Source organism: Canis aureus, chromosome 1, assembly GCF_053574225.1.
Source record: "Canis aureus isolate CA01 chromosome 1, VMU_Caureus_v.1.0, whole genome shotgun sequence".
Lineage (NCBI taxonomy): Eukaryota > Metazoa > Chordata > Mammalia > Carnivora > Canidae > Canis > Canis aureus.
In genome coordinates, this window is record NC_135611.1 from 3,817,119 (window position 1) to 3,844,603 (window position 27,485).

General features: G+C 43.5%; 1 long non-coding RNA gene across 1 annotated transcript in view; it reads left to right on the forward strand.

The window, feature by feature from the left end:
- The first annotated feature begins 22,299 nt into the window (after positions 1–22,299).
- LOC144301165 (uncharacterized) overlaps positions 22,300–27,485 on the forward strand; it is a 42,917-nt gene continuing 37,731 nt past the window's right edge. Inside the window, exon 1 of the long non-coding RNA XR_013367990.1 lies at positions 22,300–23,535. This is a non-coding gene — a long non-coding RNA (uncharacterized LOC144301165). The remainder of the gene's footprint in view (positions 23,536–27,485) is intronic.

Genomic DNA, 27,485 nt, shown 5'->3' on the forward strand with positions numbered 1-27,485 from the left:
GGCCCTAAGAAAAATGAGTCGATGGTCTCAGCTCAGTCCCTAATGAACAGTAGTAGATCACATCACAAAAACTGGACACGCATAATTTGGCACCATTGACAGCGGCCTCCCCACCAAAGCTCGGCGCTTTCATGTCTGAACTAATGTGAAGCTTGGAAGTATGTTTGACCTTAGTGTGTGAGGAGGGAGCTGGCGGGGGAGGAGGAGAAGGACACTGGCGCCCTCGGGGATGGGGCTGTCCTGGGCAAGGAGCCCTGGGGCCCCTCGCCCGCCTTCCCTCCCCCCGGGGAGGGCGGGCACTCCACCACCACCAGCACCCCAAAGGGCACGCTGCCCAGGGTCCCCTCCCCGCGGACTGGGCCATGGGGACAAACAATCATAAATCAGGGCCCTGGTGATGAAATCAGGCATGGATGGCAAGAAAGTTAATTGTGGCAGTGATACACTCATTTTTGCAATGTCTTTCAAACACCAGTTGTGATGGGAAACAGCTGTTAGATCCAGGAAAAAAAATGAAGGGAAGAAAAGAGGAGAGCTCGGGATTCAAAATCATAATCGTGTCTGTCTTCTCCATCCCCCTCCACAAAGGCTGGAGCTGCTCCCATTCTCCCCGAGACAATCGCTCGCGGCAGGGGGTCCGAGGCGGAGCGCACTACTGCGCTGCGAGTTCATCTGCCGGGACGAGATGGCAAGAGAAGAAAGAACCCCGTCTCCGAATGTGGGAGAAATGGCATGTTTAAAATAGGTTAGAGATTCAGGTTAAAAGCGGGAGAAGTCACAGGGAACAGGGGCAGAGACGGCGTCAGCGGTGCCGTTGCCTGCAGGCTTCAGGCAGACGAGAGAGAGCGAGAGAGCGAGGCTCCTTGGGGATCTTCACCTGAGGGAGACGGAAAGTGGATAATTCGGGTGTCCCGAACGTTTGGGGAGAACCCGTGGAGGGAGCGTTGGAACCGGCCAACGAGCCGGGGGTCCGGGTCGGGAGGTGGGTCGGGCCAGGGGTGCGTCTGCCCTCGTGGGGTGCAGCCTCCTGTCCTCTCCCCTGCTCCTGTCCCCTCTGGTGGTCACCGCCAGGCCTGGAAGGACGAAGCGGGGAGCCAGCCCCAGAATCAGCCCTCTCCCCGCGTTTCCTGGGCCCCAGTTGTTCTCCAGAAATGTTTATTTACAACATCTTGCAAGACGTTTCTTCAATTTATAAGGCCTGTGTCATTACATAATGGGTCGTAAATGATGTAGCCCGCGGTGGAGACACAGAGAGTCGTCTGCCAGCATGTGCCTGTGAATAGGCCCCCACTCCCGGGGGCCCTCGAAGCTCCTGCAGCCTCAGAACCGGTGGAGACCTCGGTCCCGCGTGGGCCGGGGTGGCTTACTCTAGCATGGGCCCCTTAGTTGTTCTGGCAGGCCACTAAATGAACTTGAAATGTGGAGGCCTGAGACTTGATCCTTTACTTTTCGGATCTAACACAAAGCGCACCAGAGTGTTAAAGATGTACAGGTAAGTAGAGGCCACGGATCAGCTCCCTTGGGGCTCCCTGTTTTGTCAGCCCTGGGATTCCTGTCCCACTCCCACTTGCCGACTAAGGAACCCGCCTCAGAGACCCCCACCACCCACTGCTGCTGTGCTGTGCTGTCTATGGGGTCAGGGTTCACCCAGGACTTCTAGAATTTTCTGTATCTGAGCTGTGGCAGGTGTGGGTGTGTGTGTGGGGGAGTGCCTTATGGTCCCACACAGCTGGCTCTGTCTCTCTCCATCCCCTTGCTCCAGCTGGCCCCTACAAAATGCCCAGAATTCCAGAAATGGGGCTGTTTCTCTCTCCTTTGGACCAAGGATACGCCCCCATGCACCCTGAGAGGTCTCTCTCCTTCCCACAGAGCAAGCAGCGAATGCTTCCCGGAGCGTCTCCCCTTCGGGCTGGAGAGCGGGCCATCCTGGTGACCCATTTGCTGGGTGGGCTTCTTCCCAAACAGGCGTCCTACAGAGTGTGAAGGAGGACCCTTGCTTCCACTTCCGCTTTTTTAGATCTTTCCCTACTCTGCACAAAGTTGCATCCCTCAGCAGGCCTGATAGCCTTTAATAGACTTTAATAGACTTATAGATATGAGTATGAGAGAAAAATCAAGATTCTCTATTCTACGATCTCGAGTGTTTCTCGATTCTTAAATTCCTGTTAAGGAAGCGTCCTGGTGCTCTGTGGCTGCCATTCGCACAGCGCCTTCTAACCCAGGCCCAGAGCCCAGGCCTGGAGCAGGTGGTGCCAGACTTGCTGGGGCGGGCGGGGTGGTGGGGGGCTCTAGGACACCCTGCCCATCCTGCTGGGCTGGAGGGGTGCTCTCCTGCGCGGCGAGGTGCTGGCTTTGCCCCGCTGGGCTGCAGTAACTGGGCCGCATGCACCTGCTGGCTGCCCCCACGCGAGATGGTGCCGCAGAAACCACATGTTTCTGTGTGAGAAGCATCTCTGCTCCCCTGCTGCAGCCACGAAGGGCTGCCCCAAATGCAGTGCTCCCTTCAAGGTTCAGTTTCTCTGGCTTTCAAATCCACACGTTGGGCCTGAAATACAAGGACGAATAAAATTGAGGAAAACATAGTGGGATCCAACCAGAATTGATGGAAAGGATGCAGCCACTCTGACCCTTGCGAGCTGTGCCCATGCCTGAGATCAAAATCGAGGGCATATTAGGGGTGGATGTCTTCACACTCAGAAATCAGGGTGAGCCCCACACCCCAGAAGGCAGTCTGCTGAGTGGCTCCAGGCATACACTTTTTTTTATATACATTGTGGCCTTTGTAATTAGTAAGGTGTTAGAATTATGATGTATCAATGGCACAAACACATTTGTCACACTCCGAGGGTGGGCATGTGCTGCGGACACCGGAGCCACAGAATCCCCTTCAGATGTGGATCATGTGGAACTGCCTTTAGGATCTCCCTCATTCCTTCTGGGTCTGTAACCCTTTTATCCAGCTATTAGAGAAAGAACTCGCATCGCCACTTTGCCAAACGCTCAGACACTTGTTGGTGACAGAGGGTGCCGGTGTCCTTACACATGGGCTAGACCAGAATTTGGATAAAAAAACAGGGAAGAAGGGGGATCCTAAAAAAAATATTAATTGTCCTGGAGTTTTTTCAAATAACGAACTTCGTGCTTCCACCCCCTTCTTTCAAAGTGAAAGAGCAGTGGAATTTTGTGTTCTGTTGGTAACGAGGTGAGTAGATGTTTGCCCTCTTGATTGTGAAACGCTGGTCGGGTGCTGCTCTGGCGAGCCCTCGTTTATGCAGCCGTGGGGGCCATGCAGGCAGCTTCGATGGGAGTTTCAGCTCTGGCCCCTCCATGACCTCAACCACACCAACCCTGACTGGCCAGCAGGACTTTCTCAACCAGGGGGTATTTGCTCGATTAGGACTGTGTCTACCCTTGGGGTTCCTTTGGCAGGAGACAGGATCATCAGCACCTGAGGCTGTCACACTTGGGGGGATGTGTGTGTGCAAATATTTTTTTTAAACAGGCAGCAACTTGGCATGCTGTACGGCGAAAATAGCCCTGTTAGCAAGCTCTGTGCTTGCAAATAGAACTCCCTATTCAAATCAGAGCAAGAGGCAAAGGGATCATGAGGCAAAATGAGCCGTGTGTGTGTGTGTGTGTGTGTGTGTGTGTGTGTGTGTGTGTCCTGAATAAATGAATCAGAGATGCAGCAGGGCTGGCCGTCTGTCCTGGGTCTCTGGATCGTTTCCGAGGGTTAATGCGGCAGAGGCGGAGGAGGCCGGGCGAGGGTTCCCAGCTGATCTGCTTCAGCTGGTCCCTGCCAGGCAGCTGCTGTGCATTAACCCCCTCCTGCCCAAGCTGCAAGCTGTGGACAGGCCCAGTGGGCACCAGCAAGCGCTGGGATTCCCTCCCAGGATGCACAGTCTTATACATTCAGCTCTGCGGTGGCCGCCAGCCTATATCAACACTCTGGTGACATGGCTCTTTTCTCCGGGTGGCCGCCAGACACCGCGGGTACAAAGCTAGCTCATTGGGATGAGTTCAGATGGATTCTCCCCCAGAGGAAGGCAGATGACCCATTGAGATCCGTCATGCCAGGGCTCTGTGAAGGATTTCCTCGTGCTTTATTCCACAGCATTGGGAAGCCGTGCCTTGCTCCTTCCTCCTGTGCATGTAGGGGATACAGTGCACTGGTTAGCAGATATTTGCAACATGAAGATAAATTCAATTTTCCCAAGAGAGTCTCCCTGGCCATTCCTTAGGAAGGCGCAGTTCTTACCTGTCTATATGTGACTTGATATAAACGAAAGAGCCAGCTCCTTCAGCTTGCTCTTGCTGTGTCCTCCACTTGGCACATCACCCCTGAACGTCAGGATCTTAAACTATCAATTACAAGTATAGAGCAAAATAACACAGTCTAGAAGGTACGTATTTACTATTTCTTAGGGCAGAGAATAAAGTTTTATAGTGCTAATTTCACTTTTTCTATTCTTGTTCTCTTCTATAACTTGAAAGAATATTGGCTTGTCTAACAGATCGGTTTTGCTGACTCTATGTTTTGAAACTATCATTCCATAAACACTTTCTCCTGAGCTTCAAAAATGTTCCAACCATTTGCTCCAAGCCAGAAAGTAAGGACATACACCTAATGACATCAAGTCTCCATCTCCCGCAGGTAACATCAGCCTGAACATTTGTTCGTAGCATGATTTCTAGGATAGATCCTGTCTCTGGTGATTGGGAATCCACGCTGACTTGCATGGTTTGGTCACTGCAGGAAGCAGAGTAGCATACAGCTTCACCGCTTGGAACACGTTGGCATTTGTGTGTGTGAGAGGATGGCCTAACTCAGACCCATTGCTGGCCCTGGAGAGCACTGAGAGCCCTGAACCTACAGCTGGCAGCCTCCAAGTATCTCATTTTATTTTTTATCAAATGTGCAGATAACTAAGAGGTTTTTCTGGCAAAATATTCTAGTGGCCATTTTTAATTTTATTAATTTTATTATTTTTATCTTTATTTTTTAAAGATTTTATTCATTTATTCATGAGAGACACACACAGAGAGAGAGGCAGATACACAGGCAGAGGGAGAAGCAGGCTCCATGCAAGGAGCCTGAGGTGGGACTCGATGCCAGGAGTCCAGGATCACGCCCTGAGCCCAAGGCAGACGCTTAATCGCTGAGCCACCTAGGCGTCCCCATTTTTTTAAATTTTTTTTTTAATTTATTTATGATAGGCACACAGTGAGAGAGAGAGAGGCAGAGACACAGGCAGAGGGAGAAGCAGGCTCCATGCACCGGGAGCCTGACGTGGGATTTGATCCCGGGTCTCCAGGATCGCGCCCTGGGCCAAAGGCAGGCGCCAAACCGCTGCGCCACCCAGGGATCCCAGCCCCATTTTTTTTTTTTTTTAATGTGAGAAGAGGACAGGTAAGTGGAGAAACACAAAATAAGCATGTAGGCAGTTAAATAAAGATCTCATTTGGATTCCCAGAAGCCCAAACTAGAGAAATCTCACTGCGTCTTTGTCAACCTCCCGGAAACTGGTAAATTCACTCGGTCTTTGAGATGTCTTTTCATGCACAGACATTTTCTCCACACTTTCTTTTTTTTTTTTAATTTTTAAATCAAGTAACCACTTTCTTATCCACATTTCAAATTTCCAACCTCCTTACAAATACAGTGAAATAGAATTCTGAAGATGGAAAAAGGACCTGCAGTAGAAATGTCCAATTTCACACTGTGGCTTCTTGGGCAGGAACAAGAGTCATTTGACTATAGCTTCAATTTCTGAGGCATTTTTAGCTGTGCATTTGGTACACATACATGGCAGCCAGACTGACAAGACAGGCCCTGATGGCTCCGAAGGGTCAATAAAATACACACCATGAAGGATTTACACAACAGACAGTAATGGCTTCTTTGGAACTGTTATGGTCTATTGGGTCAATAATAATCCACTTTTTAAAGAGTGCCAAAATATGAATTTACACAGCTGACTGTAATAGCTCCTGATCTATCAGGTAAATTATACGAATTCTCAGAATTTATATATGTGCCATGGCACATGGATGCCTATCGCAATGCACCGTTGCGTAAAACAAGCATGCTGTATAGACCAGTATGCAGATTCTTTCCCAATCGCTGGTAAAAATGATGCACTGTAGCTCAGGAAATGGAAATATTTGTTACCATTCAGAAGTTTAATGCCATGATTTGTATTTCATATTTAATTGACTATATTTTGATAAATATTCTGTATTGCTTGCATCAATGTAAACCCTGTTTTCCCTAAAATGAAGTTATTTTCAATCCAAACTATATTTAACATATCCTGACTACACATTTTCGGGGTAGGTTGACACATAATATTTCATTTACATGTGATGTTTATCAATAAACATCTATTCTACACATTTACAATTTCTATTTTCCCCTGTGATATGAAAATAGGCATCCCCGATGCACAGTGCCTCAGCTGCTCTTAACAAAGATGCTCACATCTTTCCAGCAGGTGGAGGCATTCTGCAAGAAGCTCTACAAGAAACAACTAAAAATATTTTTCCCCCAGCAAGCACTGACATTTAGGGGAAAACAAAATATCTACAAAAGAGGGAAATTAAATGAACAGTTTCCAACAGGAATGGTGGTGTGACATAGTTTTACCTAATAAAGAATCTAGAAGCAAAGATATTTCAGAGCCCCTCCTTGCCATAAACATTCTTCTCTCTTGGCTTTCTTTCTGTTATAGTTGGAAATTTTTCCAGGAGGAAAGGCTAGTGAATTATTTAATAAATAAAATCCTTTAAGACAACGATGTTCAAAGATATCTTCTCAAATGTCCTCCAGATAAGGGGAGCAGGAAGAGTGCCACCGGCAGCTGGCACATGCACATAGGTGTATGGGCTCACGAGCGCATGCACACACACACTTGTGCATGCATGCTGATGCACACGCCCGCTCACAATGAGAAACTCTAGGCTTGCTCTTACCTTGTTTCATGCGCTGCCAGTGTGGATATTCGATTCTTTTGGCTAACACAGTGATCGCTCTGATTCTTCTGTGTTGGTGTGCATGTACCTGTCTGTGCATTAAAGCCATAAAAAAGAATTTAAAGCAGAGACTAACTAGGAATTCTCTTCCTGAAAATTGGGCTTTCCTAGAGGTAGAGAGATTTCTTTCAAAGATCACGTTACATGGGTTGTCCATTATGGTGCAATGATATGACCCAAGAATGTCTGTGCACATGTTAGGATGGTCTACCTGGAAGGATCTGGATGTTTCTGGATTTGTGGTGTGATAACACTATACGACAAGTTGTAGGTCTGACCGTAGACCAGAGCTGAGAGCAGGTGCCAGCGTGAAATGCTTCCATCCCCACCCCCCGTTCTTTTCGCAGTGTCTATTTCCTGCTGGTATCTACCATCTGCAATATTGACTGGTTTATCAGGAAGCAGGTACCATTATCAGTTCCTCCTGAATTGTCATCCAACAGAAGATTAAAAGCTGCCTGCCTCCTTCTTGTGATTTTCAGTGTTCATGTCACAAAGTTTTCAATCAAATTTTAGCAGTGTGCATTTAGCTCACAGAACTCTGAGCACTTATCTTCCCAAAGCAGGGGATTTAGACCATGTTTACCTCGCACGGTTTCGAGATATCTCCCTGCAAACCTGTCCACATATAGGGTGTCAGATGGTTCCCAAATCTGGTGCGGGCTCACTCTCTTTCATCCCCACACAACTAGGCTCTTGGCTGAACAATGACCAATAAAAAATACGAATAACGGACGAGAGCCAATTTTCTGAGGAGTGATTCCAGTGCAGTGGCCCTGTGTTGTTAGTTTTCAAGATGAAAGAACCATAACTATGGACAGCATTGTTCTAAATGACTCTCTTATTACCAGTCTTCAGGAGGCCCCGATCACCATGGCTTTCCGCTTGTGCAGCAGCCAGAACAGACGGGGGATGTCAGCTGTGCACTTCTGGCCGCACCATCGGATGCCTGGGAGGAAGCTGTGGTCTGGGAGGGATCCGAAGGCATAAACGTTGCTTCCATTTATGAGGAATTGGGCACAAACACGTTGACACCAAACCAGCATTTATCTGCCATTGAGCCTCTTTGATGCTTCGGATTCCCAATAAATAGATCAAGGCAATGTTGGATAAACAGCAGCCAGAGCAAAGGACACATGTGTTCTCCCCAGAACGGCTGTAGGCACGTGTTCACGGTAAAGGCAGATGGGAGCCGGGGAGGCCCAGCTCCTGTCCTGCACGGACACAGTCATGCTGACCAAGATCCATTGACAGTCATCCCACGCCTACTGATGTTTTTTCATTAAATATTGGAGGATGGAACCTGTCCAGTGGGGACAGGGATGGGTTTGCAGATGGTCAGGGGCATGTGCAGAAGAATCGAGATTCCTGAATGCAACACTTGGTTCAAGAAAGTGCTGGAAACACTCGCCCTGGGTGCTACTTTCCAGCTTCTTACTATCTCTCTCACACGTATGATGCTCATTCAGTGTCTCATAGACACGGGCAGAGGGGCTCATGCTGCTGAAAAGGCAGGTATCATCCCCCACCAACCCTTTGGCATTTTAAAAACCTATGCTATCGCTCAGACACGTAACGGTGGAATCCGGAGTTGAGGAGAACGGCCTAATGCCATCCCCCTGCCAGTGACTTGGAAATCGGGCTACAGTTTGCTCTGATGCCTGCAGCCTGTCATTAGTCTACTGCTGCTCTCGCCCTTGGAAATTGGCTCTATTATGTCACAGGGGCTGGGGCTGGGGCTGGGGCCACACCAAGGAGGCTCACAGCCCACTCAGACATGTGGGTTACGGGTTGGAGACCAGGGTGGGCCTTTTACTCTCGAGTTGGGTTCCTTCTGGTGAAACCAGCCTTCAGGTTTTCCAGCAAAAGGGAATAAATCTTTGAAGAGAGGCTTTGCTGATGACTGGGGCCATCGGAGCAGGATTGTTATGCTTTGTTGAGTGCATGTTTGGGACCCCATTTCTGCTTCTGCAGCATCAGAATATAGGTGGAAGGTAGAGCCTATGATGGGGGAGAGTCCCATCCACGCACAGGCCTTGAGTACATGGGGCCAGAACTAGGACTTTCGTTGACAACATGATACACAAATGTCCCCAGAGCAAGGGTGATGTAGGCTAATTATCAACTTTCCCGCCACATATCCATGAAAACACAGGCCTTGCAAAAAGTTTCCAGGTGGTTTCTGAAACCCCAAACCCATTGCCTACACAAATAATCTCACTGGGATTAGGCTGCCTGACCCATGATACTGACTGAAACACTTTGTTTTTAATATCCACCGCCTAGCGCTTAAAGAAAAAAAAAAACATCATCCATCTTTAGCTCTTTGCTGTTTATGGCAAACTTTGGAAAGGTTGAACCATATACAGTCACCACAAAAACGTCATTAATGCCATCAAGTTTACACCCATTAAAATGACCAGAGGTGTGAGGAATTAACAGCTCAGTAGAACAAATAGACCCAGATGAGGTTACAAGCAAGTGACGGAAAATTTCCTGTGCGCGTTCTCCTGTGTTAATGTCTTAAACTCCAGGAAGTGCCATTTCTGGAGCCAGGGGGAAGAAACTTATCTTAGAAGAATGGGTTCACCTCTCACTGCCAGGTTCTTTGCAGAATTCCTTGTGTCTAAATTGCAGATGCTTGCATATGAACTTGATTTCAAGGGGGAAGTATCTTAATATGGCCTCTAAATTGCATAAAAGCCATCCTATTACTAGGAAGAGGGTGGTGGGAAATGGCAGGTCTGTGCGTCACATTGCATCTCTAAACTAGATGCAGAAATCAATATTTGTTGAATTGATTTGAATATATATTGATTTAATAATTTTTCTACCTGCATGGTATATAGGTAGGGAGATCATTTGCAAAGGAAGGGGGTGGGTAATATTTTGTTTTGGAAGGCTGCTATAAAATTTGTTCACTTAATAAGCTTTCATGTGCTAATAACTGGAGATTTGTAAGCTATAGCGTCTGATTTGAAAGCTATAGCATCCCATCTCTGTCCTGTAGGATCGTACAGGCTAAATTTTGGGAGTGGAGAGGATGGGAAATTGGCATGAACACAGGAATGAGTTAATTGAATTAAGTGTCATAGTTTAATGTGTTTGGTGAAAATAGATGCATAAAAAAAGTTAATAATTATTAGTTTTATCTGGAAGAGCTAATAGAACAAACAGCGTTTGGCTAACATCTTGTAGGATGAGTTGAAGTGTTGGCGGTGGATGAGGAGAAAGTGGAAATTAGGCATTTTAGACAGAAGAGCACTTGTTTCAAATTTGTTAAATGTGCGTTTTTGCACTGGCAAACTCAAGAGCCATTCCTGCCATTTTACACTGATGAGAACAATTTTGTTATGTTTGCTCTACATTTTTCTCTATCAGCAAACCAGAGAGGTTTTCCTGGCCAACACACACAGGGCACCACAGTTGGGAGACTTTACTTAAAAAGCCTTCCCACCTCATCCTATTCCACAGCCACAGTATTTGACACAAAGCTCTCTGGTGTGGGCCTTTCCAAGCATTTGCTTAACTGCTCGTAGCCCACACGTGGAGGGTTTAGGTTAGCTATTTCTTGGATCAAAAAATAAAGCAAAAGCCTCAAGGATCTAGAAATTCACTTTATGCAACAATCACAAACAGTAGCATGCAAAGTCCCTAAAAACTGTGTTCTCCACAGTGTGCTTTGTGATATGATGGTTTTGAGGTAAAACAAAAACAAAAGCAAAAACAAAAACGTGGTTTCATCCCCTTCTCCCCATTAATCAGAGTTGGTGCCTTAAACATAACTTGTGATGTCTCTGAGTGTCAGTTTTCTGCTTGTAAATTTAAGCCAATAGTCAACAAATCATACTGCAGTTTATTGTACCATACGTGGTAGGAGGTATGTGAAAGGATTTCAAAAACGAAGAATATTATCATTAACCTTATTACATCAGTAATGATCACTATTATTTTAAATTTCGGTTATGTCAGTCCAGAAGTATTTCTTAATTAAACATGCCAAAACATGGGAGACTTCCTTTTCTATCAAAGTCCTGGATTGGATTTACTTTATAAAAGTTATCCATTTACCCAAGTATGGATGCAGCTACGCCTTTACACATTGTAAATAGAGAGACTGTAAAAATCAAATATGCATATTTTAGACTTTTAAATTTGCAGGGTGTTAGATTTTGAATTTATCTCTCCAAAGCGCCATATGGGGATGAGATATTTAGATATGAAAAATAACCTGCAGTCTTCAGAATGTTTGGTGTAACAACGCTAATTCCCTACTCAGTTGATCAGGATGCAATGATTTCATGAAAATGTCAGAGCAGGTGTATGGAAAAGACATTATGGTGTCAAAATGAGATGAAACGATGTTAATTTGTCTGCGGAAAGTCCATGCCTCTGCCAAGACGAAACCAAACCCAGTATTCAGCCATGTTGAATCTTGGCACTCCGATGCCCAGGGACATTGAGTGGAAGGCCCCAGCACGCCGGGCGATGTGACAACCCACAGGGAACAAGATTTATCTCCCTCTTCCTGCCTTGGGGCCGAACATAAAGTAGGCAACACGGTTGGAGGGATTAGAGTATTGTAGAAAGGAGTCCAGCCCTCCAGCAGTCTCTCATGCACAGCATAGCACAAGCACAAGGAATACCCAAGCTGGGGGGGGGGGGTGAGAAAGAGAGAGAGAGAGTGAGAGAGAGAGAGAGAGAGAGAGAGAGAGAGGAGGGAGGGGGATGGAAATCCCTTTCTAGCAGCCAATACAGATTAGGATTTAAGAGTTTGAGGGTCCCACCTCTTGGTAAATTGGTGTGTTTTTCTGGTGTGAAATGTTCTTAAGTGTTAAAATGTGTTCAACACCTCAGTAACATCTGGGAGTCTGAGTCTGCAGAACAAAGGTGAGCATTAATTCCAGTTTGGATGTTAATTTGGCCTCAATAAAGCATTCTAGTAAAACTAACATTTGAACAGGACCCAGAATTCAAGAAGCAGCCAAGGATATGAAAGGCAAATAATAATTCTAAGTACTTTGAAATGTATAGCAGTTTGGTTTTTTGTTTTGTTTTGTTTTTAAATGCCCCCTTCCCCTCAACCCTTAGCTTTTTTGCAGCCCTGTTCCCACGTCATCATTTAATATGGCTTGTCTGGAGTTGACCGGCACTCTTAAGAATGTCAAGTCTTCACTTTCCATTCAAGAAATAAGGGCCTCCCAGGACCTTCTAAACATTTCTGTTTTCCATCGAACGAGAATTACCATCTGCTGTAATGGAGCGAGGGCCTGGCTGGTTTTGGAGACCCTGGTTGATGGGCTGGCTTTGACAGGGGCTGACGTGATAAGTCCTTTCTCTAGACTGTGGCTTTTCATCTGTAGGTGTGGGGCAGACTGGGTGTTGGTTTAGGTAACCCCTAAGGATGTCTGCTACGATGCTCCTCAGTTTTTTTTTTTTTTTTAAGATTTTATTTATTTATTCATGAGAGACACAGGGAGAGAGAGAGAGACAGAGACACAGGCAGAGAGAGAAACAGTCTCCATGCAGGGAGCCCAACGTGGGACTCAATCCCTGGTCTCCAGGATCACGCCCTGGGCTGAAAGCAGCGCTAAACCGCTGAGCCACCTGGGCTGCCCGATGCTCCTCAGTTCTGTGGGACTTTGCTAAGTGCAGGCATCCGCTGGTAACATGTAAATGGAAGGCTGTGTCATTAGTGAATTTGTGATAAGCAACACGGCCACACGATTAATGCAAACAACAAAAAAGAGCTTATTACTGAAAAAGTGGTTGTTGATGGGGTTTGATTCCAACTGTGAGGGTGCAGGCCAAATGTGCTTCTTGGTGCTGGGCTTCCATTTTGGAAGAGGGGGTTACTAAGTGGACTCCCAGATTTCCTGGTTTCATGCACCTTTGGAGGGGCCACTTGATGCTGGGTGTGCAAGGCCATGACATCCAGCTTCCCATCCAGCAGTGTGGGGATCTAACTTCCCTATTTACCTGGGGAGTGTTTTCTGGGGGAAGACAGTTCCCTTCCATGTTTCGAGATGTATTTATTCTGGTGCCCTACTACATCTCGTCTTCTTCCTCCAGTACTCCCAGGAGACTTTGGATCAAAGGTGTTTCCTTCTTACGGTCATGTTCTCTGCTCTGCAGGTGGAGAGAGTTGATGTGGTGGAGAAATGCCTTTCAATATTTTTAAGTGCAATATTAACTCACATCGGATATAACAAGTAACAGTGCAATGAAATGAAGTCAGGAACAGCAAAGCCATTAAGAAAATGTGCCATTAGGGAAAGGCTAGTGTTTTCTATGGAAGAGATTCACCAGGTACACACGGCACACATTCAAGGAAATGATTAAAATGTTTATGGCCCTTCTAATTTTGTTCCTTTTAAGAAGTAGAGACTTTTGGAGCCAGAAACATTTTCTTAATTCACTTTATTGGTAATGAGATCTAGTTTTTTCATTTTGATGTGATGGAATCTCAATTCAAATGTACATATGTAATATGTGGACATAAGTACAATCTGTACAAAGGGAAACCTTCTTTTATTTTTTTTTTAAAAGGGAAACCTTCTGAGGGAGCCATCGGCCAGATTAGAATGTTGGCTCTGTTTTACCCATTCTTTTTTTTTTTTTTTTTTTGGGAAAGCTCAAACTTCAGGTTTTGTACAAACCTGAAAAGCACATATCAAATGTTTCCTTGTTTCTTTTTATGATATCATAGGACAGGCTGCTTTATCCTTTTTTCCTGAAATTTAACATAAAGAGAAATAGTCGACACTCAATAGTTGTTTGTTATGTTCAATGATGAAGTGCTTGCATTGTGGATCATCCACCAGTGTAAGCAATGTCTCTTGAGTGTCACAATAGCAAGAAAACCTGCTAAACTGTAATGAGAAATACAACAATCTGGAGGGTGTGGATAGGATGTGAAAGGCGTCTGGTGTTTGCTTATGAAATACACCCTCTGCCCCCAGACTCTGCCCCTCCTGCGGGAGTGCCCTGTGGTCTGAGGCATAGAGACCTGGGCACTGGTCCATGGGCCAGGATGATCCTCATGCATCCCTGGGCTAGGAGGTGGGGTTCCCTCTGCTTCTTTCTGTGTGTCTTTCATGAATAAATCAATAAAATCTTATAAAAAAAAAAGCTGCTGTCCCCAATTGTGTGTAGGTTTTATGTGGATACAAGTTTTCATTTCTCTGGGATGAGTGCCCAGGTGTGCAATGAATTATATGGTAGGTAAATGTCTAGTTTTTTAAGAAACTGCCAAACCATTGTCCAGAGTAATGCACATTTTACACTGCCCCCATGTATGAGAGGTCCAGTTTCGCCCCATCCTCCCCAGCATTTGGTGTTGTCACTGATTTTCACATTTGCTATTGTAACAGGTCTACAGTAATATCTAATTATGGTGTCAATTTGCACTGATTATTGGTTATTGATGTGGGACACCTTTTCATGGGCTGGTTGCTATCTGTATATCCTATTTGGGATCATGCCTCTTACTGTCTTCTTCCTGTTTTCAATTTCAATTTTTTTTTCCAGTTTTGAGAGGTTTTTTTTTTTAATTTTAGATATGTGTCCCTTCTCAGATATGTGGTCCACAAGTATTTTCTCCCAGTATGTAGCTTGTCTTTGCATCCTTTTAACAGGGTCATTTGTAGAGAGTTTCTAATTTTGATCAAGTCCAACTCATAGAAAATTTTCTTTTATGGCGAGGGTATCATGTCTAAGAACTTGTTGTGAGATCCTAAATCCTGAAGATTTTGTCCTGGTTGCTTCCAAAAGTTTTATAGATTTACATTTACATTTCAATCAATTACTTACAAAAATTAATCCTTGTCTAAGATGTGAGGTTTAGGTTGCATTGCTTTTTCCTTTTGTTGCCTGTGCATATCAAATTGCTCCAACACCTTTTGCTGTAAAGACAATTCCTCCACTAAATTGCTTTTGAAAAAATCAGTTTGCATACTTGTGATGGGTAATTCTGGGTTCTCTATTCTGTTTTATTGATCTATGTGTCTGTCCCTCTACCAATACCATCCAGTCTTGATTATTGTAGCCAGATAGTAGCCAGATACATGATATCATGTAGTGTGATTTATCCTACTTTATTTTTCAAGATTGTTTTAGCTATTCTGTGGCCTTTTGACTTAAAAGCTAGATTTTAGAATAATCTTTAAATATTTGCAAAAAATCTTGTTGGGATTTGATATAAATTGTGTTAAATGTGTATATCAACAAGAGGGCAATTGATATCTTTACTTCTGAGTCTTCCAATCCATGAGTATGGTATATCTCTCTTTTATTTAGATGTTATTTGAATTCTTTCCTCAGCATTTCTTAGGTCTCAGCATACAAGTTCTGTGCATGTTTTGTTGTACTTACATCTCAGTATTTTTTGAAAGACTAAACTATTATTTCATTTTTAATTTGCTTCTCCTTGCTGATTTGTACTACATAGAAATACAGTTGATTTCTGTATACTGCTCTCCTATCTTGAGAATCTGCTGAACTTAATTGCTGGTTTCATCAGTTCTTTTTGTAAATTCCAGGAGATTTCTACATAGAAAAATCTGCAAATAGGGATTTCTTATTTTCCAGGCTGTGTGCCTGTTATTTATTTTTTTCTTGTCTTACTGTGCAGATAAAACTAAAAGTACTATGTTGAACAGCAGTGGTGTGAGCAGACATCCTTGCCCTGTTTCCAATTTTATGTAAACAGTCTTCAGTATTTCACCCTTAAGTATGAGGTTAGATGTGGAGATTCTTGTCGATGTTTTTTATTAATTTGAGGAAGTTCTCCCCTTTATTCCTAGTTTTATGATAATTTTATCATGAATAGATGCTGAATTTTGTCAGATGTCTTTCCTGCATTAATTCCTGTGGCCATATGATTTTTCTCCTTTAGTCTGTTAATATGGTGGGTTATATTAGTTGATTTTCAAATACTGAATCTATCTTGCATCCCTGAAATAAAATTTACTTGCTTATCATAAATACATAGGTTCATGTATATGAATCATAATAGTAAAATATAATAGTAAATAATAAAATTGCTGAGTTCTATTTGCTAATATTTTGTTAAAGATTTTTATGTCTATATTCATGAAAGATATCACTGTGTAATTGTCTTTTTCATACTGTCTTTGTCTGATTTTATTATCAAGGCAATACTGACATTATAAGATGAATCAGGAACCCCCTGAACTAAGGGGCTACTGGCCACATACAGGCATTATTCCCTTTAATTGTCTAGAAGAAGTATTCCTCTTCTTCAATATTCTGTAAGAAATTGTGTGGTTTGGTTTAAATTCTCCTTTAAAAGTTAGGCAGACTTCACTAGTGAAATGATCTGGGCCTGGAGGTATCTTTTCCAAGAGTTTTCAAATAAGAAACTCAACTCCTTTAATAGTTATTGGGCTGCTCAAATAATTACTTCATATTGGATGAGCTGTGGTTATTTTTACTTTTTGAAGAATTGGTTATTTCAGTTATCAAGTTTATGTTGTACGTTGTTTGTGATGTTCCCTTGTTCTTTTGGTGTCTGCAGAGTCTGTAATGATATCCGCTGTTCCATTCCTAATGTTAATGATTTAATATAAATATTTCTTTTTTTTTTCAATCTCACTAGAAGTTTGTTCTTTCAAGGAACTATCTCATTGTTTTATTGATTTTCACTATTGTTTTTCTGTTTTTATTTTTATTTATTTATTTGTAAAGATTTTATTTATTTATTCATGAGAGACACCACACAGAGAGAGTCAGAGACACAGGCAGAGGGAGAAGCATGCTCCCTGCAGGGAGCCTGGTATGGGACTTGATCCCAGGACCCTGGGATCATGACCTGAGTCAAAGGCAGATAGATGTTCAACCACTGAGCCACCCACGTGCCCCTGTTTTTCTCCTTTTAATCTTACTGATTTCTGTCCTTGTCTTTATGGTTTCCTTCCTTCTGCTTGATTTAGGTTATTTTGCTCTTTGATTTTCTAGTTTCCTGACATGGGCATTTAGATTATGGGTTTGAGAATTTTCTTCTTTTTTAAGCTAAGCATTTAGTGCTATGCATTTCCCTTACTGTGTTGCTTTAGCTACATCTCACGAATTTGGATATATTTCTGTTACTATTCATTCAATATATTTTTAAAAATTTCCCTTGAGACTTGCTCTTTGACACAGACTGTTTAGAAGTTTTGATTAGTTTCCAAATGTTCTGAGTCTTTCTTGTTCTTACTGTCACTTTACTAGCTTGAGTGAAGTATAAACACTATTTCCCTTTATGTCATCTGTTGTCCCTGATTTAGACTGTACCTGTCTTTTTAAAAAAGATTTTATTATTTATTTGAGAGAGAGGCAGAGACGTAGGCAGAGGGAGAAGCAGACTACCTACAGGGAGCCTGATGTGGAACTCAATCCCAGGACCCTGGGATCATGAACTGAGCCAAAGGCAGATGCTCAATCACTGAGCCAGCCAGGTGCTCCTAGACTTCAATTGTCACAAATATTTCCTCTACATACACAGAAACTACATTGTACAATACTATTATTTTTGTTTCAACTGTGATGTATAATTTAAATGAGAGGAGAAGGAAAATCTATTGTATTTACTCTTATTTTTTGAATCTTTGTATTTCTTCCTTTCTAATGTTCCAGGATCCACCTTTTAGTATTTTATTTCTGAGAGCTCCTTCAGCCATCTTTTTTTGGGAAGGTTTGTTGTGTTTCTTCAGTCTCGTAGTGTTTCTTCATCTTAAAATACTTGGTTCCTCCTTTATTCCCAGCTATAGAATCACAGGTTGACAGTTCTGTTCTCTCAGAGCATGAAAAATGTGGTGGCAATTCCTCTGGCCTTCTGAGTTTCTTATCATAAATCTGCTAGCATTCTAATTGTTTTTTCCTTTAGGTAAGATGTCATTTCACTCTTTGCTGCTTCAAGATTTTTTTTAAAATTAGCTTTCAGAATTTGACTATGATGCATCTTGTCACGGATTTCTTCAAGGTTATCTTGTTTGGAGTTTTCTCTGCTTCCCAAATATGTATGTAGATTTATGCCTTTTTCCAAATATGGGACATTTTCAGTGATTAGTCTTTGACTACTTTTAATATCCTACCTTCTTCTCTCCTTTCAAGACTGACATCACGCATGTTAGATATTTTGTCACAGTCAACAGGCTCTGGCTACTATTATTGATTTTTATTTTCTTCTTAAATCTACATTCTTTCTGTTGTTCACACTGGATAATTTCTATTTTCCTGTCTTCAAGTTCATGGATTCTTTCCTCCTCTTCTAGTCTCCTGTTGAGCCTATACATTCAGTTTTTTTTTTAATTTTAGTTGTTATTGTCTTTTAGTTTTAAAATTTTTATTTGGTTCTATTTTTATATGTTCCATTGCTTTTTTGAAACTTTCTATTCTTTTCATCTTTCTCAAGCATGTTTGTAACTTCTCATTGAAGTATTTTTTTGATGATTGCTTTCAAGTCCTTGCTAGATAATTCTAACATCTCTATCATTTCAGTGTAGGGGTCTATTATTGTATTTTCTCATTGAAATTGAGATTTTATTGGTTCTCATTATGATATATGATTATTGATCAAAAGCTGGGCTTTTTATTTTTTGTATTATGTCATTTGTCCTGGATCATATCTATCTCTTCTGTTTAGCAAGCCTTTTCTGACATTGCTTTGTTAGGGCGAGGAAGGGTAAGGATGAAAATCCATGCTCTCACTTGGCCTCTGTTGACATGGGAAAATGGAGAGGTATGGGCCCCTTGTTACTGTTGAATGGTATGGGGGGAACCTGGACTTGCCACTCAGCCTTTGCTAACACCACTTGGCTTGGAGGGGCTCCCCATGTGGTGACCATGGTGGGTGACTTTGCTCTTCCTGTTCATTCCTGGTACTACCCTGGTGGGGAGGGGGAGGGTTGCCTACTACTCTGCAGCAGGCTGGAAGTCTAGGCTCCCCAAGTGGCCTTCTTTGATGACACTGCGGGGGGTGGGGGGGAAGGTGGGATGCCTTGTTATAGTCCAGCGATGATGGAAATCTAAACTCTCCACTGACTGGCAGGGATGAAGTGGGCCACAGTTTTTTTCTGTAGTATTTGGCTGGAGTTGAATGAGTTTTGTCAAAACTTTTCACTCATATTAAACTGACCCTTTGTTTAGTGAGAACGCTCTTTCTGTCACTAGTTTTTTGTCTGCTCCAGTTAGTATTGCTGGGTTCCTGGCTTCTCTAGTCTAGTACCTAGTCTAGTAGATACAAGAAAAAAGATGCCGCTGCTGATGATGGTGATGATGCTGATGCTGATACCATACGGTGTTCCTTGGGTTCCAAGGTCCTGCTGGTATGGTTACACCTCTCTAGCCTTTACTCTCCTTGTGTACAGGTAATATGTAGTTTGTTTTATAAGTGATTAGCTGTTCTTCATGAGAGGGACAAGGAAAAGCATGTCTACTACATTTTTGGAAGTGTAAGTCTCTAGACTAATGTTTAAAAGACTGATATGAAGCATCATATTATTTGCTGAATATGTCCGTACTTCCAGGTCAACTCAATGCTATCCTTGCAGCTCTATAAGGAAACCCCTCCCTCCCTTCTGTGCTCCTCTTCATTACTTCTACCTCACTGTCTCTCAATTTCTTTTGAGCTTTTTCTTCCAAAAGAATTTAAAATAGGCAATAACATGGGACATCTACGGCTCAGGGAGTGAACCCAGATCTGGGGATTGAGTCTTCATCGGGCTCCCTATGGGAGCCTGCTTCTCCCTCTGCCTATATCTCTGTGTCTGTCATGAATAAATAAATAAAATCTTTAAAAAATAAGCAATAACAAAAGACCCTAATGTAACTGTTAAATTTTTTTTGGAAGTTAAAAATGTTTGCATTTTTCTAAATCCTGTGAATGTTCTCATCCCAGGTACTTCCCACATTTTGAAAGAAATCTGGATCTACAATATACTTTCTTGATGTGAGGCTGGAGAGCTTTAAATACAAGGAGAGAAAAAAGATGTGACAAAATGATCACCTTCTAACTCAGGGAGACTTTTATCACTGTTTTTGATGATGGTTGATGGCCTATGACTATTTTTGTGCTCGTAGTCCTGGCAGCTTTCCCATTCAGCATTTTCTCAATCATCTCATCCATGTGGCCCTTGGTAAAGTAGAAAGCCCCCTCTATGTCATGTTTTCCTTTCTAAGAGGAAATGAGCTGCTTTTAGATGTAAAATTCATACTTGATTTGTCCCTGGGATAAGATCAGCTGAGTGCAAAAAGAAGTTACATCAGTACTGGGTTTACCCCTGGTCATAAGGAAGGTCATAGACAAGGAGGATTTTAAGAGGTGGCTTCTGCTTTCCTTTCTTCATCCCACCGATTTTCATTCCTTCAGTTGCTTGGTCACTTTATCATTGCTTTCTTGGGTTTGTGTTCAAGCTAACACCAGTGTATTCTCTCTGCCAAGAGTGTATATACCTCAGGAGGTATCTTAGCAAGCAGGTGGGGAGATGCCCATCATAAATCATAAATCCCTTCCTCACTCCAATCATGCCATGTCACAGCCATAACATGGGGATAGCTTGTCATTTGCCCATGTGTTGGACCTGTCCTGCACACACAGTGAAGGCCACATATTGAGGGACCATTATACATCATGAACTAACCTACACTCTGAAGGGAGCCCATTGTCACCTGCATCCCATTCCAAGGGACAGTGCTGCGGTAACACCGTGACCAAGGATAGAGAGCTTCGTGAAGGTGCTCATCCTCAGATAAACTGCCCTCAAATTCAAACCAAACAGCAGCACACATGTGGGATCGGTCTGTTTAGGAATGAAGTATCCTGTTGCCGGCGACCACTCATGGATTCATTATTTGTTCAGTTCACAACCTCAAACCACATGGAAGTGAGAGGGCCAGGAGAGACCCCGTTGTAGAAACTTTGGTCCAAACGAAGAGAACAACCCTTTTTCCAGGTTGCTTTCATATTCAGGCATGAGATGCATGATTCTTCATAAATAGAGAAAAAGGGGACACAATGTAGATAGACCTTGTCATCTGTCAAGCAGAACCTGACTCCTGCTGATGGGCTTCGGGTGTTAATGGTGAATGAGGTGCACATTATGGGTCTTGGGCATCCACAGGCTGGGAAGAGACCCTTCTGAAGAGGAAGGGGACATTGTGGGGATGTGACACTGGCCACCTGCGTGAGGCGAGCCTGGCACACAAAGCAGGCTCAGGGAAGACACATCATCCATGAAAGGAGCCAGCCATCAGGCGGAGAAAGCCGTGAGCAAAGGCAGATGCAACCCATCTCCTGTAAATAGCAAGGCCTCGGAAAAATAGTCAATGAGCCCGGTCCCTTTTTGTTTGGCTTTGCTGCCATTGACTGGTTGTCTCAAAGTAAGCGATTGTGCGGAGCGCGGTGGTGGGAAGCAGGCCAATGCCCCGAGCCAAGAGCTCCAGGCAACTTATCAAGAAAAGCTTTTCTTTTTTTCCCCCCCCGCCCTCCCCCTTTGCTTTTTTTTTCTTCTTTTTTAAATTCAAGAACATTTTATTTAAAATGAAATTCCCTGTTAAGTTGTACATTGCCTTTTATTTAAAGATGTAGTATCTCTGAGAATAAAGGAAGGAAAAGAGGAAATTAAAAAAGCAATGAGGGAAGACGTCTGGCGGCTTGGCCTCTCACCAAGTGACCCTTTGATAGACCACATGGGACGCAGAACTGTATGAGCCGACCAGGGAAGTGAGCGATTTATGGGCCTTGTTTGGGCATTTGATAAGTATCTCTGTAAAGCAATGCAAGGAAAAGCAACCCTGGGCCCACTATCATCGCAGGATTCCTGTAAATTATTTTAAGATGAGAGAGGCCATCAAGATTAGAGAGAAATAACCCCCAGGCTCAGGATATTTATGTGTGTTTCATTTTAAAAATCGGTGCCACAATGTCCCAATGATCATTAAGCAACCTGTCTGGGTGTCCTTCGAAAGCCAGAGGATTTTTTCCCTGGGGAGGATGAAACAGTTAGTCATAAGGCAGGAGGTGAGCACCATTGGGCCACGTCCCATGCATGAAACATGAGAAACCCTGGGACCATTGGGATCACCTGGATCATTTAGAAGTTCTCCTATTGGAAAATCTCTTGGAAGAATGTAAGGGATTACCCTCCCCATCCCCAAAGCTGAAGTGTCCTAGTGTAAATACGTTGGTTCATTTAGTTGGGAGACAGTCATAGACTGGTATCTGATGTCACAAATGAAGGAGACCTTGTTAACTTAGGGCAGGGGTTCCCAACAGAAGGCAGATTTTGTCACTCCCACCCAAAGGACACTTGGCAATCGCGATGGACATTTTGGATTGTCATAACTAGAGGGTGCTACTCGTGTCTGGTGGGTAGAAGCCTGGGATGCCGATAAGCTTCCTACAATGCACAGGACAGCCACAACAACCAGGAATTATCCCCCTCAAAATGTCAATAGTGCCAAGGTTGAGAAATCCTGATTTAGGGGCTCTTTTGCGGGTCATTGATCTTACTGTCAAGGACTTAATCTTCCAGGACCACTGAGAACATTCTGTCTTCAGAATATCTAAGTTGGCTCTTTTGGAAGGTCCTGGTTAGCCCTGGTGGTTAAGGAGAACTCACATTGAGTTGTTTTAGCATAAAATTACTTTTGCTTCATGGCCAAAGCTTTTCCCCCAGAAAGCTACATCACAAGTTTATACTATTTTCCCTAAAAGGGCTTCAGAAAATCCAACACCATAGTTGAGAAGCATCATTTTATCCCAAGTACAATGGGCTATTACTACAATTGGCCGCCTATTGTGATGCTGCATCATTGCTGGGATGAAAATCTCTTTCTATTTTAAAATATTAATGCTTCCAACTTCCTGAGATCATTATAAAATAACGACATCATAATCTGGGAAGACCCGCCAAAAATCCTCCCAAAATGAAGTTACGCATGAAGTGGCCCTTCTCCTGCTGTCATCCTGGAGCTCACCTGCATACTCTGCACCCTCTGCCTTTGCGGTGATGCTCTGTGGGCACCCCAGGCCCCCGAAGGCTCCATCCATTTTGTGCTGCAGCTTTACACATGACTTCTGGCTGCTTATGGAAAATATCAGCATCGGGTGTTTTTCTGCTAAAGCAGAACTGAGGTCGAGGGAAGCAGGAGCTGCCTGTTCTTGTTCAACTTTTATCGATGAAAAACTTTGGGCCTTGTCTTGTCAATCTCCACACGAGGCGCGGCTCATTAGAGGCCCTCTGTGGACGATTCCAGTGTTCCTGTGTGTTTGATCTTCAGAGATAAGTAGAACCAGCCCTGCTGACTGGCTCTGTGGTGCGGCGTTCTTCCTGGCAACGGGTGTCTTCTGAGACTGATGTAATTCTTTCAAGATTGATGTTTCCATTATGACACAGGAGCGCTGCGTGTTTGAGGTGTGTTGAACTCAGTGAACTACCACCACCCTTGCTCTCTGGTCTCTCTCCCTCTGTTTTACTTTCAGGCACATTGTCTGTTGAGGTGAGTCATTATGGGCAAACAATGCAGTATTCACTGATGACTGGTGGCAAACAGGAATATCATGCAGAATTTAAACCCTAAGATTCCCTAACTTTTTTAGCATTGCAAGTGGATTAAGCAGCCAAGGGGATCTCCCTACTCAGTTCCGCTCTGCCGTGAGTGGTCCCCGGGAAAAGGATGTATCAAGGCCAATTCGACCTTTTGTGAAGTGGACTTCTTGGTCTCCAGAGCTGGCTGCCTCACAGCTTACCTGATATGCCCTCTTCTGGGCACACTGGGACACTCGGCCTTCCTCTGAGAGTTTCCAGTGTTTGTAACTCCAGCTGCTTGGTGGTAGACAAAGCGTCATGGACAGTACCATGGCACTTACAAAGAAATACAGCATGAGGTGCCCTTAGCAATCCAGTTAGAGGGACTGCATCACATCTTAACATAAGAATGCATAAATGGTATTTGAAGAGTGTATGTGTTTGTGTCTCAAACAAGAGTAACATTCAATTAAGGCTGTACATTCCCAAGCGAGAGAGATTATCATAGATCAAATTTGTGTGGAAGGCTTCCTGGTGGTGGTGGATATGGTCTGGTGTTTCAAGGAAGTAAAAGTAAGATAATCGTATGAACATTAAAGCTATCATTTATTGAGAATTTACTACAATCCATTAAATGCTCAATGTGAAGGGTTTTTGTTTGAACCTTGTTATTTTTCAAGGTGAGTGCTATTATGATACCCATTTCATAGGTGAAGAAATGAAGGCAGAGCAATTGGCAGGGGGACATTTAGGTGGGGACCACAGAGAAGCAGGGGCATGGTGTCAGGACCTGTAGCTTTGGAAAGGAAAGAGGTCCTAGAGAACATCTGGTCTAGATGGTACCAAGGCACATCAGGGATACACAATTGCCTGAAGCCACGAGGCATCCCCAGAGAGCCACAGAGGAGGCTTTTGTCAGCCCCTGGCTCTCTGTGTGAGAGGAGAGCATATTGACTGGTCAGGTTGGAGCAGAGAGTTTATGAAAGAACAGGAGAGGTATCTGCACAGAGAGCTTGATCTACCCGTGGTTGGGCAATCACGAGTGGCAGGATACAGGCAGTGACTTGGTTCCCAAGTTGACCACAAGAGCAGGTGGTACTGAGGTAGAGCTGGAACACAGGCCTGAGACAGTGGCCACCTCAGTTCCTCGGGCAGCACTGGGATGGGGGTGGATAGAGCTGCGGGAAGACCACTCACCGGTCCCTGATGCACCAATCAGAAGGAAACAAGTCTTCACTTTTGATCAATTCAATGCAGATAATTATCATTACAAGAGGAAATGAACAGCAAATGAACTTGAAGGATAGCAAACAAAATACAGCAACAACCAAATCAATCCAAATGCTCTGGCTTCATGATTTGTCTGAGTAATTTCCTAAAGAATGTACTGGTGAGGACCAGCGGCTCTAAGTTGGTTTTTGGCAGTGATTCTCTGGAGGTTTCCATTACCTCGTCCTTCCCCCCAGTGCTCAGGGGACACGTAATGTGCCACTTTAGGAAGGGAGGGCAAGAGGTTCTCCGCGTACAGATTAAGAGATCACACTGGCTTGGAGCTCCCAATCCCTACCTCGGGGTGGCCTCATCATCCATCACCCGGGAAGCACATCCTCAGGAAGGCTCTGCTTCCCAGCTGGAACAGAGTGGTGCATTAGGAGGAGAGAAAGAGCTGCCCTTTCTGGCTCCAAGAATTCTTGGCTTGGAAAGGAGATCTTTGGGAAGCTGTCCTTCCCCAGAGATCTCTCAGTGACATTGTTTAATTCTCCAGTTAAGTCCCAGAGGTAACTATTAATAAAACCATTTGTGAGGGGAAAATGAACACTAAAGAGGATTAAAGCAGGCCTCTGAGGGAAGCCAGTGTTCTGACACAGGTGTGACCCCTGCCCTCCACGTCTGCACTTCCTGCTCTGGTGACTCTCCCCACAATATACACAAGTAACAAATAAGTGGCTGTCAGTCTGGAGGTTAAAGAGTGTGGAACAGAACATTCTGGTCTGTGAGCATTGGCGCTGTCAGCCAAGGCATACTTTAATTTGGGGATTGTTGTGTCCAGAGATGAAAAGGTGAAGCTCATTTGTGACAGTGAGTTGATACCAGCTTTAATACTGTTGAATGTTATTTACAGGAGGTACAACTCTTGGTTCCCAAACTCTTGTGCAAGAAGTAGAAAAATCTTAAGTTTTTGGTAACCTGATTTAATTTTCGATTCAAGTTACCCTTCCTTTCAGAGTGGCAAAGACTTATTAAGAGTCAATCAGTCCTACGAATACCCCATCCCCTCACCCCCCAGGATTGCCGGGATGCTGAGGAAAGCCTGTGTCCTCACCCTTTGTCTAGGGCCACCTGCTAAGTCCAGAGAATCTGCTCTGGCCATGGTCCCATCTAATTGTCACACTGATCTCCAGTGTGGTGCTTGGAGTTGTCTTCTTCTCAGCATATGCTCCCTGCTGGCTCTGCTGATACTTCCATGCACTTTATGGTTTACTGTTGCCATATATGAGAGGATGGAAATCTCTGGAGGATCATCATGGGCTTGCTTACCCAGACTGCAGACCTACCTCTGAGGATGTCCCCTCCTTTTTTTTAAATTAAAAAAAATTTTTAAGATTGCTTTTGGATGTTCCCTCCTTGTCTTCTCCCCGGCACTCTATCTCAGGCATTGAAGAACTCTGCGTCTCACAAATCCCTTCCTGGTTGTGCAGGCTCCCAGGAACCTACCTGAAACTGGGCTCTCTCCACTTTTCTTCTCCACCTTTCTTTCTTCTCTTTTCCTGCAAACCATGAGATTTTTTACCTCGTCTGAGAATGTGTTGGGGCAGATGGCTGGGGAGAGTAGTCCACTTCTACATGTCTTGGCTTACTGATTTGTTCCTGCAAGGGACTAGAGTTCTGGAAAACATGAACAAGAAGACATTCACAGATTCTTTCTTTTCTCCTTTGCAAGTTCTTTCACTTGGAAGGCAATAAACACAGAACAGCATAGGTGCTTGAATGGAATAAGAACAAAGGAAGAAAAGGGATTACCAGAAAAAAGAAATAGGGCAACATTTAAAAAAATACTATCTTGTCATTGCTAAATATGATATTTGGGCTTATGATGTATGAAGAAGTGAAGGATGCATGAAGGTTTTGCGGCAATGTGAAATCAAGCTCTTTGGACTTCTGGTCCATAGGAAATTGATGTAATGCATTGACTAGATTGCTTCCAAAAGAAATAGTTTCAGAAAGTGCACCAAATGCAAATTTTTCCTGTACCTACAACACTTTTTTCAAAGCAATACCAACGGGGAGGGCCAGATTTTATTTTATATTTTTACTAAAATGTTTGGTTATCTGAAATCTTTTAGGTTTATGTATCCATGAAACTCTGGGTCTATAGTGATTTGCATGTGTTTCTATGTGGAAGGTGAGCTGAATCTTTGGTCAGGATTATAAATTAGATTTAATTTATATATATACATACATAATCATATATATTTATATATTTTAGATATATTTTACATTTGTTGTTTCTTTTATTTTAAGAAGAATAATCAAATACATGCCAAAGTCAGAGACAAAGTACAGAAGTCCTTCTGATGGGACAGAAAATCTCTATTTGGGTAGGCTTCCCTTAAAAAGATTTATGCACTCTTTTTAAGAAACTTGGTCATTTTCACAGAAAGGAAACTGAACTCTAGCCTAGCATCACTATAATAATTGACTCCAGAGGAACCACAAGCTGTTTTTTGAAAATCTTATGCATAAACCTATCAAAGCAGACCCAGATTTGGCAAAATCCTAACACAAATTTATCTTCCTTTTCAGGAAGTTGCTGTATTCCATTATTGTGGGTAAAATATACCCAACCTAAAATGTACCATTTTAACCATTTTAAAGTGAATAATTCAGTGGCATTTAGTTCCTCAGTTGTGCTAGACACAT